The sequence below is a fragment of the Propithecus coquereli genome, unplaced genomic scaffold (genome assembly GCF_000956105.1).
Source record: "Propithecus coquereli isolate 6110/MARCELLA unplaced genomic scaffold, Pcoq_1.0 Scaffold65, whole genome shotgun sequence".
Taxonomy (NCBI): domain Eukaryota; kingdom Metazoa; phylum Chordata; class Mammalia; order Primates; family Indriidae; genus Propithecus; species Propithecus coquereli.
Window position 1 is genome coordinate 8377837 of NW_012152507.1, and position 13072 is coordinate 8390908.

General features: G+C 40.5%; 1 protein-coding gene across 1 annotated transcript in view; it reads right to left on the reverse strand.

Moving 5' to 3' along the window:
• Nucleotides 1-13072, reverse strand: part of MAML2 (mastermind-like 2 (Drosophila)) — a 336487-nt gene that overhangs the window by 287515 nt on the left and 35900 nt on the right. The gene's annotated exons all lie outside the window — the stretch shown is intronic.

The window sequence follows — 13072 nt, forward strand, 5'->3', positions numbered from 1 at the left end:
TAGGCACATGCGTATTTATATATAGTCCAGACGAACAATATGTACTGGTTTAAGCAGAGCATTCTGAGAAGAGGGTAGAAAGCTGCCAGGGGAGAAATCATATATGAACATATTCTCAAGAAATTTAAAATTTTTAGAAATGGGGTCTCACTATGTTGCCCAGGTTGCCTTGAACTCCTGGGCTCAAACAATCCTCCTGCCTCAGCCTCCCAAGTAGCTGGGACTACAGGCACATGCCGCTATGCCCAGCCTATTTCTTTTTAAAAAATGTTGGTTGCAACTCACTAATTTGATTTCATGACCAGCTAATAGGTCATGGACATCAAGTTGAAAAATACTACCCTGAAGTACCTAAATTCCAGGAGAAAAGTTCATAGTGAAGTATAAAATGAGAATAAAAATAAAAAGGGAGAAGAACTCTATAGTAGCTACTGTTAAATTACAAATAATGTTTAAAGAACATGGAATTAGGAACCTTGCTAGTTGTACCATATCTCAATAGGCAAAGGGAAAAGAGCCCTTTGGGTTGGTGGCCAAGAAAGTATTCAAGATATTTGAGTTGGCCCTTGAACTATAAGGAAAAACAGTATTACATCCACTTGATAGATGGGAAAACGGAGGCAAAAGAGGACAAATGCCATGTTTGCTCAGTCACTTAGTCCCCAGGAGAATCCTCACATGTATTGAATCCTTATTGTAGCGCCCAGCCAACTTTGTCAAGCTTTTCTATAACTAAAAGTAATGAGTCTTGTCTGCCCACCTGCACACATCACAGGCACCGTGAGCTTTGTTTGGCATAAGAGCATCATTGACCTCAATGAACACTTCAGTGTGGGAAAGGCTGAAGACCCAACTGATGATGGGGAGATGGAGGAAGTGAAAACTCTTGCTAGAGTGAGGCTTCAATGATTTTTCCATTTAAAATTTTCCATTACAAGTTTTAATTTAAATTTTTTCTATTTAAAGTTTTCACTGTTCGATAATTTAATTAAAATATTAATATAGAAGATGTGTTTCTGACCGTTTCTCTTTTAAAAAAATTAGTATGAAAAATTTCAAGGCTGGGCATGGTGGCTCATGCCTGTAATCACAGCACTTTAGGAGGCCAAGATGGGAAAATCACTGAGGCCAGGAGTTCAAGATCAGCCTGGGCAACATAGACCCCATCTCTATAAAAATCACAAAAATTAGCCAGGTGTGGTGGTGCATGCCTGTAGTCCTAGCTACTCAGGAGGCTAAGGCAGGAGAATCACTTAAGCCTAGGAGTTCGAGGCTGCAGTGAGCTATAATAAATTGTGCCACTGCACAATTCAAACACACACAAATGAAAGAGAATGAACTCCCGTATACCCATCAATCAGATTCAACAATTGTCAAGATTTTGTCACACTTGATTTATCCTCTATGTTGTTGTTGTTGCTGAAATTTTTTTTTTTTTTTTTTTTTTGAGACAGAGTCTCACTCTGTTGCCCAGGCTAGAGTGAGTGCCGTGGCGTCAGCCCAGCTCACAGCAACCTCAAACTCCTGGGCTCAAGTGATCCTACTGCCTCAGCCTCCCGAATAGCTGGGACTACAGGCATGCGCCACCATGCCCGGCTAGTTTTTTCTATATATTTTTAGTTGTCTGATTAATTTCTTTCTCTTTTTAGTAGAGACGGGGTCTCGCTCTTGCTCAGGCTGGTCTCGAACTCCTGAGCTCAAACGATCCTCCGGCCTCGGCCTCCCAGAGTGCTAGGATTACAGGCGTGAGCCACCGCGCCCGGCCTGTTGCTGAAATATTTTAAAGCAAATTCCAGATATAATTTCATCTCCACTTACTTAGCATTTATCTCCAAAAATATATTTTCTTTATACAATCATAATGTCATTACTGTACTTAAAGAATTAACAATCCCTTGGTATCCTCTAAATCACAGCCATATTCAAATTTACCACACTATCTCAAAAATTGTTTTTATAGTTGGTTTGTTAGAACCAGGATCTAAATAAGGTCTGCACGTCACATTTGGTTAGCATGTGTCTTAGGTTTTTGTAGTGTAGAGTAGCACCTTCAACCCCAACTTCATTTTTACTGTATACTGTTGGTTTACTGAAGAGATCAGATTAATTTCTTATAAAATGTCCCACATTACAGATTTATCTGTTTACTTTTTCAAGGATCATTTATGTACCCTTTTATCTCCATATTGTCCATAAACTAAAATATAACTTCAAATGCTTGATTAGATCCCAGTTCAACTTTTTTTTTAGCAAAAATATTTTGTAAGTTGTGCTGCTTATTATATCCTATCAGGAGGCATACAATGTTAGGTTGCCCCACTCCCTGTGAAGCTATAATCTATCAGCGAATTCAGGTGGTAACAGCCTAAGGCAGCCATTGTAAAATCTTTATCAATCTTTCATCTGATGGTTTAATTCACTGATGACTTTGCCCGAATCAGTTATTTCATAAGGGGTTGCAAAACAGTGATTTTCTAAGTTTCCCTCCATGCTTAGTAGCTAAAATTTTTCTGTAAAGAACTTTCTCTTCAACTACATTGTCTGGATACTTGGAAATATGGTTCCTAAAAGAAAAACAGATAAATGTTTAGGTCTGTAACTGTCAATTTTTAGATTAATCATTTAAGGAACAATGAGTTCCTTTGTTTGCTTTTTTGTTTGCTTTAAACGTATGGATTTTTATGTATTTCATATTCAAATAATCATAATCATAATTAGCCAGGTCCCTTCACATTGGTTTCTGTGCCATTTGACAAGACTTCATTAGTCTTTGATGTCTTCCTTGTTGACTGAAACACAGGATGACCAATGTACATCCAACTTTATTTCTAGAATCACCCATTCTTCAAAAAGCCCTAGTAGCTTTTAGTGACAAAGCCCTGATTCCTTTTCGTGAAAAGTGACATTAAGAGACCATGATCTAGGCATCAGGAATGCTCATTTTTTCCCAGTTATTGTTACTTCAAGGCCTTTCCAGTGGACAAAGTACTTTTCTGGAAAAAATAATCATGAGTTTCAGTTCAAATTTAATACTACAGGGTTTTACGATTTGATTTTGGGCTGAAATTATGGTTCCTAACAGCATTAACATAAGTATTTGCTTTATCTTACAGTTATATCTACAAATAGTTTCAAAATAATAATAACAATGGTATTATTAAAATAGAACTATTGAATAAATTCAAGATTTCTCTGTAGCTCTATTTGCTTTTGGACTATATTCCACTATGAATGTCACTTGAAATATTTCTCCTCTGTATTAACCATTTTCTTTTAAAAATAGTAAAGAAAACTTTTTCCTTCTTAACATCGCATGGCCTAGCACCAATAAAATTATAGCTCTTATAGGTCTGGTCAAAATTAGAGCAAAAATTATCAGAAAATGCTCATTAATTCCCACTAAAAATGAACCAGTGATATGACCTTGCCTCTAGCACCCAGGATATCAAAAAACTGAGTTCAAACCAACCAGTTACTCTATACAAGGTGGCAGTCTAAGGTTCACTTGCTCTTACTGTTCTCTCCTTTTCACAATCTACGCATATAGCACAGCACCTTAATGAGAAGATCCACAGAGTAGACACTCCATAAACATCTGCAGAACGAAAGATCAACACTGACGGGGAACTGGTATTTTTTGGTATGTTTACTTACTATAGACAGCAACTCCCACAGTAAATTTTACATGCAATCTATCTCATTTTGGTTTTCCCAATCCTAAAGTCCAAACACCTTATAAAAAAATATTTTGGGTATGCCAATGATATTGCATTTTGCATAAGGAGAAAAAAAATCCAGAAATACCTCACGTCAAAATTTTTTAAAGTGCTGTTAGGGATTTTCATGTCCTTGATCTTCTTTTTTACTTATTTTGTATTATTTTTTAAAACCCATTATGACCAACTGAACATTTCCTTGACTTTTTAAAGATGACAATCCTACCCCCTTTCCCAACTCCTACCTTTTATCTACCACTTATAGCCCATCTTCTCCCTCTTCTCCCCTCTCCCAATTTTCCAGAAACCCACTGTACTCAGGAAATATAAATATTTTAGCTTTTTTTCGCCAGGTCTGTAAGATTATGTTGGAAGTCACATGACATTCTGCGACACTGATCTCCATCTTGGCAGCTATGTTCTGCAAGGACACCTTGCATTGCCTCAGTTAATAAACAGCACACTATATATTCTGATTGGGTTAAAGCAAAAATAAAATGCATATGTGCCAAGTGATTATAATCATGTAAAGAAAGTTCTCTGCAGACAAATAGTGAAGATGGGATGGCTGAGGTTTGGGAGGGGGATGCTGATAATTGATGACGTCAAGTCCTGGAGAAGAAATAGGCTGAGATAAAGGTTAGCCTTGAACTGGAAGGAAAGCATGCTTCCCTCTGAGACTCTGGAAATGTAAACATAGGAGTAGGAATTCTCTGTTGGTACGGCACTGAGAAGTTGTGGAGGTAAAAGTTGATGGTCTGTTTTCTCTGTGAGCTATGTGTGGCAAGGCCATTTGCTAAGAGTGTTGGGGTTACATTAAAGAAGATAAGGGAATAAAGAGATAATGAGTTCCTGCTATGTGTCAGGCATTAGGCTAGGTTATATATCTACATTATGTAAAATATGTTATGTATTATATATATTATTTGTATGTATATGTGTGTATATAAAATTTCACCAAACAATTACTAACAAGTCGGTATTAATCTCCTGATTTTAAAGAAGAGAAAAGCATGGTTTGGAGAGGGGCTCAGTATCTGCCCAAATTCACAAAGTGGTAGAGGCAGAATGTGAACTCAGTCTGTCTGACACTCATCATAAGTCCTGAGGGGAATGAAAGAGAGGCAATATGTTAAAAGATCACGAAATGTCATTGATGAGTCCTGCCAAGATCAAAACCACACGTTCATAGCAGCACAACAGCACAGTTGGCAAGCTGGAGGCAGCTTTTAGGGTCAATCCAGTACTGAGAGGTTCGCCTGGTTGATGATGTCCTAGATGCCCCTCCCATGCATGCTTGGCACTCACCTTTCCTATGCACGCTGATGGCTTCTTCACACAAGCAGCTGAGACTTTCTGCATCTAGCACTGTGAGCAGGCTTGGCTCTCAGACAGAAGGGAGGCAAGAAGTTCTTAAGGAGGAGGTTCCCCTGGGAGCAGCCCTCAGCCAAAGACCCACGAAAGCTGGTGGGTGGATGCCCTGGCTGCTGTGCCTCTGGTGGGAGGGCCGCCCTGGGACATGTTCGTCCCAGCTGTTCAGACGCCCATGGTTGGATGGAGCCCCCCCTGGTTGCCCACAGCAACATCCTGCTTCCTTGCATGCCCTGCGGTGGCTTCCTCCCCTTCTCTGTCTCAATTCCCCAGGCCTCTACCTGTGACTCTTCCCAGAATTACCTCCCGAGTAGACTGCTGCACTCAAATCCTCAAAGTCCACTTCTGGGGAATCAAAACTAAGACAACGGAGAAAAGGGATAAAGAAGTCAGAGAGCTGAAAGTGCTGGTGAGAATCATCTCAGTGCCAACCATGGGGTTCGGTCTGGGTAAAGCAGGAACCAAAGGCAAGAGGAGGTGGGAGAAAAAGACACAGTGGAGAGAGGTCAAGATAAACAAGGTCTTAATCAGAAAGAACAGGAGGCTGGGAGAGAGTGAGGCAGCTGGGGAGATGGAAGTAGAAAGAGAGAGTGTGGTATTTGAGGCCGAGGTCTCATAGGCAGGACAGTTTGAGGTGATGACGAGGTCAAGGGTGAGGCCATGGGAATCAGTTCGCTGATGCAAACGCTAATGAAACTGAGAGGTCATGAAACTAATGGCTGGGGTGCTGGGAGTGCTTCGTTTGGGAATGTTGAAATTGACTAGGATGATGGCAGGGGTTGGGACCACGAGAAGCCTTGGCAAGCTGTCCTCGCATGGAAGTGACCTGAATATAGGCAGACAGCTATGACAAAACACATAAAGACAAGAAAACTAGACGTGCAAATTTCAAAGGAGGAGGGAGAGGTTGGGAGAGGCCGTCTGCAAGGAGGATAATGCTGATACCACTTCCTAACTCTGCTCTGAAGCACACCAGACTTCTCCATCTTCACCTGAGTGGAGTAAAAGGAAGGAAATGGTCTTAGGGGAAGGCCCAGAGGTGGAGGCAGCACACTGTGTGGAGACAGAGGGTGTGGGGAAGTTTATTTATAATGGAAAAGAGTCTTCAGTGGCCATTGTGGAAAAAAGCTGAAGAGAAGTCAGCCAAGAAGATAAGCTGTTGGAAGAAAGGCAGGATCCCTGCATTGGATGACACCCTGAGAGAGGATTCATGAGCCCAGAGGCTTTGGATGGTGAGTCGGAGGGGGAGGGGGCCAAGAATAGCTGGATAGAGGCCAGGACTTTGGATTCAGACTTGAGTTAGGTCCTAGATCTGCTCTCGACTCTGGGATCTTGGTCACATTGTCTAAACTGCTATGCCTCAGTTTCCCTTTCTGGACAAGGAGAATAAATAGTTACCTTATCAGCTTATTTTGAAGATGAAATGTAGAATGTTAACCTCCGCCTCTGGCTCACAGTCAGCACTCAATAAATTTTAATCATTTTTATCATAACTAGCTTCGTGGTTTTGAATGAATCCATTTAATTCATTTAAAAAAATGAATCCATTTACTCCATTTAATAGCAATTGGTCAAGGGTCCCAGGTATTGTTAGGACTCATGTATTATTATATCCGTTAGGCAAAAACTATACACACAAACATACACACACACACACACACACACACACACACACACACACAGATATATATCAGTCAAAAATTGATTCCTTTTTCTCAGAAAGTAAAAATTCTGTATATGCTCAGTTTTTCTGTCAGCAGGGACAGGACAAGTGAGGCACACAGGGCACAGAATTTAGAAGATACTCATACTCGATGAGTGCACAACTGGAGAGTGAGGGCCTCCTGACATTTTGTACCCTTTGTACCTGCCTTGCCTCACCCTAGTCCCAGCCCTGTCAGTAAACACCCCCCACCCACCCTCCTGGTAGACTAGGTCAATAGTTAGATTCCATACCCGAGCTGTTCCACATAAAGCCCCTGGTCATGTCAATCAATCATACTCCATGGGTATGTGTTAAAAGCAGGATGACTCTCTTGCTACCCTGTGAAGGGTCCATGACTAATTGATACAAATAAATATATTTCTCAGGGCTGTTCACTAGAGTTTATATATGCTAACTGATTCCTATCTTATATGATATATTTTGTAACTGTTCTAAATTAATTTAAAATATATATGCCGTGGTTGAAGGCATACTAATAAATCCAAAGCAGGGAAAATTAATCAGCCACTTTATGAATTGTGCTTCTTGGACTCACACTCAGATAATCCATTCAGGTGCTGACACTTTTACTTATATAAATTCATAGCACTGGCAAAGAAAATCTAAATTGAACCATAATTCACACATTGTACAATTATTATCACCTGCCAATGTATACAACTTACCAGTTGCTTTTTGGCTACAACATAAACATTGAAGAGCTATGGCAACCTCATTCCTTACACTTTCAGCCTTTATTTAGATTTAATAAGCACTATTTTGCATATGCTGGGCATTGTGCAAAGTACTTTCTCACATGCTAGTTCATTAGATCCTTATTACAATATTAAACTATTTCTGCTTAGTTTAGTGTTAAAGACACAGATTTGTTTCATGCCATGTCACTTCACACAGTGTTGTCTGTTGCAATAATATAAGGAGAAATATTTCTATCTCTATCCAGAATGACTTTCTAAGACATAAAATTTGCTGATTAAAATTCACTGATTATAAAAGTACAAAGAAAAGAAAAAGAAATCCCACTACATACTTTTCATCTATTGTTTCAGCCTGCTCTGCATGCATTCTTCCCTATTTCTCTGTGTACAGTACTCCCATCTCCCCGAAGGGAGCTACCCCTCTCTCCTTCTGCATGTGGTTTGGGTGCAACTGTCAATCAAGGTGCCCTCTTGCCCTGGTCACAAAGTGGGCATATGACCCAGGGCAGACCAAAGAGACTCTCACTCCCTGGAGGCCGGGGAGAACTACACCTGCACAGAAACCAGCTGGAGCTGATTCTCCCCTGAGGAGGTGCCCTGGAGACAGGATTTTCCAGTTCTTACTACCTGGAGCCTCAGAGCCGTCCTGATCCTAGGTAAGGACCTTTTCTACATTTGGTTATTTAGACTTTTCTTGGGTTCTACAAAAACCTCATGTCCTTGTAATAAGAAATTATTTTCTTGATTAAATCCATCACAGTTTGTGTTTGTTGACTGCAACCAAAGAATACACACACACCATCTTAGTACTTCCATTATAATTTTCTCAAACCGTAAAAACTAGCATTCAAGCAAGGCGTGATGGCAGGTGCCTATAGTCCCAGCTACTCAGGAGGCTGAGATGGAAGGATCCCTTGAGTTCTAGAGTCCGAGGCCAGCCTGGGCAACATAGTGAGACCTCATCTCAAAAAAAAAAAAAAGGCCGGGTGGTGGCTCACACCTGTAATCCTAGACTCTACAAAAAAACAAACCAGTAAAAAACTAGCATCCCTTTAAAAACACATACAAGTACGCCCTTCCAAGGCTACAAGTTCTCCTCTGGGAATCTACCCTGAAGAACTGCTAGCAAGTCTGGCGGGGCCTGGCCTATAAGAGCATGGCGTCCTATGTCCCCAGTATCCGAGCCTGGCAAGATAGACACACGAACGGGGCTTTCTGTGGGTAACCTGGTTTGCTTCCTCGTGGCTCTCTGTGTTGGCTGGTGTTCCACGTTAACACGAGTCACTCTTGTAAAGAGGACAGAAACGAACGAGAGGTGCAAGGCGAAGCAGGACCTGAAGGAAGATCCATGGATTCTCCCTGGGGACCCACATGACTGCCCTGCAAGACGGATATGCCCAGGGCTCAGTGCTTGCACCCCACCCGGAAGGAACTCAGGGCCACGGCACAGCGATGAGACCTGCAGTCCCCGCCCTGGAGAACCACCAAGAAGCAAGAGAACCAGGCCTGAGAGTCTAGACATGCGGTGAAGCACCAGGGTGAACAAGACGGGCAGGGTGGGGCACAGCACAGATTCAAGGCTCAAGAACTTGAAGTGCTCCCAAGAGATCATTGCTCTCAGCCTCCCAGAAATGCAATCGTGAGAGACAATGGTCACTTGCAGCAGACTTCTTGCCTCAACGACACACCGCCCTGTGGAGGACACAGGACTAAGCTGGCTGAGCCCTGAGACTGCCTGGCTCCATCTGTACCTCTGGGCTACCACTAGAATGCTGTGCAACCCTGGGAAGAAGTGAGCAGCCTCTCTGTGCCTTAGTTTCTGTATCTGGAGATGTGGGTGAGCATTCCCACCAGTGGGGACTTGTTCATCGCTGGCTGTTGTGATTCCTGTTAGCCTCTCCTTCCACTGGCTCTAGGTGAAAATGTATCCTATCCCCGGAAATGTCCCCTTCATATAATTTGTATGTATTACTCTCTGGGGTTTTTCATCTTCATATTTTTACATAGGTAAAATTCACTTAATTCTGTTCCTGCTATACATATGGGTCATTCCAAAGGCTATTATTATTTTCAAAAGTAACCCTACAATGATTATGATTATTTTCATGTATGTCCATTTTTCCATATTTTGGATTCTTTCCTCTGAGAGATTCCCAGAAGTGAAATTACTCAGCCAAAGGGCACACATATTAGTATAACTCTGGAAAGATACTGCCAAAATGCTTTCCAAAAGGGCTCTGCCAATTTATAACAAATTCAAGGGCCCATTTTTATCAAACCTCCAGTCAACACTGACCATCCAAGTAGTTCTGACATTCTGCTGCTGTTTTCTATACTTTCCTGGAAAAAGTGGAGCATATGATTCACACATTCCATAGGAGAGATAAAACTTCCTCCTCAGGCATTCTGAATTATTTCCTCAAACAGTGGTATAGTCATTAACTTTATGGGAATATAACATAATTTACCAATACAGAAGTTGCTCTAATGTCGAAATATTATATAATCTCAAAGTACAATTCATGCTGTTTTCTTTGTTAATCCTGCTACGGTTATAGTTTTCTATATAACAAAATAGCAATTTCTCCCTAAGGAATGGACCACAGAGTAAGAGTGTAGAAAACTCAGTTTTCCATGAGTTCTGATGTAAGTATATAATAATACAAAAAACTACTGAGACAGCCCTTCTAACAATTCCAGTGTGGCTCATCTAAAAATTTTTAAATAAAATAAAGAGGTTTATTTTCCTTTCTTCCTTTGAGCTGTTTCAATGCCAAAAATATATCTTAGCAATAATAATAACTAGGTGACCGGCCCTCGAACAAGATAGGCTGGATACAAGAGATAAAATGAGTGTCCTGGAAGAACAGATCCAAGAAAATGAGTCTGAAAAGGACACAGTTGGGAACCAGGTCATACGTGCTTCCCAAGCTGCCCTTGGTACCCACAAAAGGCTGGGGTACTTCTATATGACTCTAGGGCTCACTCCAGGCTGCTAGAGCAGATACATTCCCTATCTGCCTGACCTCTGCCCAGAGTTTCTGAGAAAATGAAAAGAAAAAAAAAAAATTCAAGAATCTCTGGGGGTCAACCAATCCTATCAGCAAATACTTAACACACAATTACTACGTGCAAGGAAATGGATGCTAGGACCCAGAGTGGTCCTCAAATGCCATCAATGTCTACACCTCCTTCTCCAATCCAACACTGTTTGATCTTTGATCCTCACAGAACCTGCCTATCCCCGTTCTTTGATTCTGTGAAAGTTGCTTCAACCTGACTTCTTGCCAAGTCAGCTTCTGCCTGTCTTGACCACAGTGTCCAGATTCTGAGGAGGTGACGCTGGCTCCATTGCTGAGGCCTGGTTCACTCTCTCACCCCAGTCAAGCTGATTTTATCACAGTAACAAGCCTCCTGACGCTTGGGATTCACAAAATTTAGGGTCAGTTAGGAAGTTTGGGTGTAGGCAGAGGGTGCCACTTCAAGACTTTAAAGCAGGGACTGGACACAAAAAGAGTTACATTTCAGAAATTTAACTAGCAAAAGGATAGAGGATAGATTAAAGGGCAAGAGGCCAGTTTGTTAGTACTGCAGTAGTTAAAACATAAATTGGGAAATGAGGCTGAGAAAGACTTAGCAAGGAAGAGAGACATGGCCTCCAGCCAGCTGTACTGTATCCTGAGAGTGGCACCAAGTTTCTTTTTAATCTAGAAGATCATCCTATTACATTTCATGCCCTCTACTTCAAAAAGTTGTTAATGCTTCCTATTAGCCCTAATTTCCTCAATAATCCTTTATAGATCTGGTAATTAATGCATACACATAAACCCTTCTTGGAGCAGGCAGAGGAGCTACGGAGACCTGAATAGTAACTGTACAAAATTCTCCAGAAACATAGCTTAGATCACAGTGATACTGCATGGTGATCCAGGATGAAGAATCATTAAAGAAAAAAGAAAAACTAAATGTGTTTATGCTATGTTATGCTGTTATGGGTTACTCTGTTGATGCTTCTATTCAAGAAGCTACTGATTTAACCACTTCTGGAAAATTCCATAGTCCTGTAAAGCTACAATTCTCTTGACTGAGAATAACATTCTGAAATATTATTATTAGGTCAAGAAATTCTCACTTAAGGAGAAGGAATTAGAGTTGCACCATTTGTAACAATTTCTCAATGCAAAAACTGAGTTCAGAGACAAAGAAAACCCCACACATAAAATCATTTTTATCCATTTTTAAGTAGCTTTCAAATTTTAGTGTAATGTTTAAAAATTAAAGCAAGTGCATTTTAAAATAATATGGAGACAGTAAAAAGATCAGTGGTTGCCAGAGGTTAGGGGGGAGGGAAGGATAAATAGGTGGAGCACAGAGGATTTTTAGGGCAGTAAAAATACTCTGATACTATCATAGTGGATATATGTTATATATTTGTCAAAACCCACAGAATGTACAACACCAAGAGTGAACCCTACTGCCAACTACAGGCTTTGGGTGATAATGGTGTGTCAATGAACATCCATCAGTTCCAACAAATGTACTACAGTGATGGAGGAGGTTCACAGTGGGGGAGGCTATGCATGTTTGGGGGCTGGGGTATATGGAAACTCTGCATTTTTTTCCTCAATTTTGTTGTGAATCTATACTGCTCTAAAAATTAAGGTCAATTTACATAATAATCGTAAGAGACAGGATTTATCCTATATTAAAATATATGTGAAACTGTACAAAATGGAAAAACTTTGGCCAAAAAAAAAAAAGGATCTCATCAATTATCTAATTCCCAAAGGCCTAGATATATGTAAGTTACTACTCAAATCATCTAGTACACAAAGGGAATTTTTTCTATATTAGAAAAAGTTTCCACAACTTGTATGATTAACTATTCTGAATGCTACCAGAACTTGGAAATATGGTGACTGGAAATTAAGGCAGATGAAAACATCTGTCTCTATGCAAAATAAGTCCCTCAAAGGTCAAATTGGGTGAAAATAAATAGCTAACCTGGCAACCAAATAAAACTACAAAGCAACACACAAGTATAAACATTCTAAAAAGTGTTTCCAACAGATAAAGTGAGACACTCCTAGAAAATGAACATTTAAAATGTATCATATGCAACTTTTACTTCAGTATTTTTAAATATGAAACATACCATTCTGCATGTTATGCCGCAAGACATCATAGCTGTCTCCCTTATCTAATATATACGTATATATATTTATTTTCTACAAGTCTCTCGATAAAAATATATTCTGAAAATATACAGCACTTCAGTTGTGCCTTTGTGTTCACTGCACAAGCCCAGGCCCACAATATCAAATGAAAAAGAGTTAACATGTTGACATCTGTTTTAGGCTAAAAATGGAAATTGTGAAGTTCTTCTCTCCTCTTCCAAGAGTTCCCTGGAATGGATCAAAAAGCTTCAAAAGACTTGGCTCCAAGGGACCTTCTAGGCAATGTCTACACAGCACAAAAGGAAATGGAGACTTGGCACCTTCCTAAAGAATTAGGGCTGTGTTGACTACTGCAGAAAAGGGCTATACCTAGCTCCCTTTGTG